This window comes from Oratosquilla oratoria, chromosome 3 (genome assembly GCF_046742065.1).
Source record: "Oratosquilla oratoria isolate Oo_2021 chromosome 3, ASM4674206v1, whole genome shotgun sequence".
NCBI lineage: Eukaryota > Metazoa > Arthropoda > Malacostraca > Stomatopoda > Squillidae > Oratosquilla > Oratosquilla oratoria.
The window spans coordinates 8,540,743-8,543,242 of record NC_134779.1 but is presented as its reverse complement, the minus strand read 5'-3'; positions in this window follow the sequence as shown (position 1 = coordinate 8,543,242).

Below are 2,500 nucleotides of genomic sequence, written 5' to 3'. Positions count from 1 at the left end.
CAACCGTTTATTGTACTATATTCCACCGGCTTCTTCTTTAGTTTCTACCTTCCCTGGTCTTCTTCCTCATACTCCTCCTCCTCGTCCTCTTCTTCCTTTTCCTCCTCTCTCAGCACCTTCATCTCCCTCAGTCTATATACTTTTTCTCAGCTTCTCTGTGCATTGATATTCCAACTCTATCTTCATCATATTCACTTGACCATGAACGGTAAATTCTTGTGTTTATATTTTTCTTTCTATGATTAAGTTTCTTTGTTTTATTTGATCATGCCTTTTCGCACTTTTGCTCAATGCCATTATATCGTTTACTCTATAATACATCGTTCTTATCCATTCCCATTCCCATTTATTAAGTGTATTTATGTATATAATCCCCCCTGTCCTAATTTCAAAAATACCCCAAAATTCTGAAATGATCTTTGGGTCTTCTTGAGGATGAATTTTTGTCATATTTCTTTCTATTTCAATATCATTTCTGTTTTGGATACTTAACATCCCCTTCTTTATCTTTTTTTTCTCTTTCTCTCTTTTAAGTTCTCCACTCTTCTCCTACTTGAGAAACATATCGATTTTCAGATGGCCTTCAAGTTTGGATTTTGTCCTCAACTTCCTTGACTATTTCTTTCTTTGATTCTTTTAAAGAATCCACTTCATATTAATTTCTCTTTCAGACTTAAGAAACTTTTTAAATTCCGGGACGATATTAAGCTCTTGTTTATAAATCAAAGTATCATTTCTTCTTTTATTTTTTTAATTCTCGACTCGCTTTTCCCCTTACTCTTTCTTTGCATTTTAGCTCGGCCCAATCCTTCCCTCTAACTTCACAAGCATCCCAAATTTCTTTGACTTTATCGAGTTCAGTTCTCGTTTGCAATTTCCTTTCCTTTTTTTTATTTCCATTTCCATTTTAAAGCCTCGACGTTCTTTTTCCTTCCTCTTTCTTTGAACTTTACCTCCACCCTCACTCCTCTCTCTTTTCTCTCCATCTCTTTTTCTCTATCTATATTTCTCTCTTCTCTTGTTTCTATTTTTTCTCTTGTTTTCCCTCTCCATTCCCCCCTCTCTCCTTTATCTCTCATTCTCCCTCTAACTTCAAAATTACACTACAATTCAGCAATGGTGCCGGAATTCACGCCTTCACTGTGTTAGCGATCGCTTTGAGTCTTTCTCCATTCGGAACCTGTACTTCCAAACCTCATTGCGATATCTTCCTCGTAATGGTGTATATGTGTATATATTGCTTTGGTCGCGTTCTCCAAACGCGCTCGCAGAGTACGGTTTCTCACACTCAACTTTCTACCCCCTGTGTGCCTTGCTAACTATTGGTCAAAATGGATTTCTTCCTATCTATTCTTTTCTCTTTCCTTTTTAAGTGTCCCTCAAAGTATATTTCTGCTTCTCCCTTTTTCTTTTTTTTTCTTTGCCTACTTACTGTTTTATTATTTTAGGTTTACTTTTTTTTTATTCTTTACATTCTATTCTCCATCCTATAGGTTTCCATCGTTCAGACACCTCTTGTTTCTCATTTTTCTTCTTGTATTTGTCTCTTTTACTTTCCATCTACGAGTATAACGTTTCGCCTCTTTTCCCTTTTTTATTACTCTGCCTTCAAACTTCTTTTCCCTCATTTACACATGGAAATTTAAACCATCTCTTAATCATGTAAATATCCATTTTAATGCAACAACGCCATCAACAAAATTTTCCATGTGTCTAAACCATCCCAACAATTTTTCATCAGCCCTATCTACTATCTCCTTTTCCATTCCTACTCTCCTCTTTACCTCTTCGTTTCTCACTCTATCCAGCCTAGTAACCACCACCATACTTCCTAGACATTTAATTTAAAACACATTCAAAATTTCCTGTCTGTCTCTCTTAAATTCCAACTCTCTGCCACATACAAAGCTATCGGCACAATCACACCTTCATACAATCTCCTTTTAGCACCCATTCTCAGTCGCCTATTTCTCATGACACGTTTAATCCCCCAAGCTATTTATATGCTTCTTTCAATCTATAATTTACCTCTATCTTCAACCCTTTCTTTCCTGCCACATGCTATCCCAAATATCTAAAGCCATCCACTTCCTCCAGCCCCCTTCTTTAAGACTTACTTCCAACTCACTGCCATTCTCTCCCCTTGTACACCTCATCACCTTGCTTCTACCTTTATTTCTCCTATTGCATACCTTCCCAAACTCTGTCACTCTCTTAATACCCCCCTTTGACCTTACCACAAGCGCAGTGGCATCAGCAAACAACAACTGGCTCACCTCCCATTCTTCCCCATTTTCTTTAATCATCTCCAGTCCCCTGCCCATTACTCTCGCCTTTACCTCCTACACCGCCCCATCCATGTAATATTGAACAGCCACGGCGACATGACACATCCCTGACGCAGTCCCACCTTTACATCAAAACACCTGCTCACTCCATTTCCAATTCTAACACAAGCTCTACTATTCTTATATAAACTCCTAACTGCCCTTAACAGTTT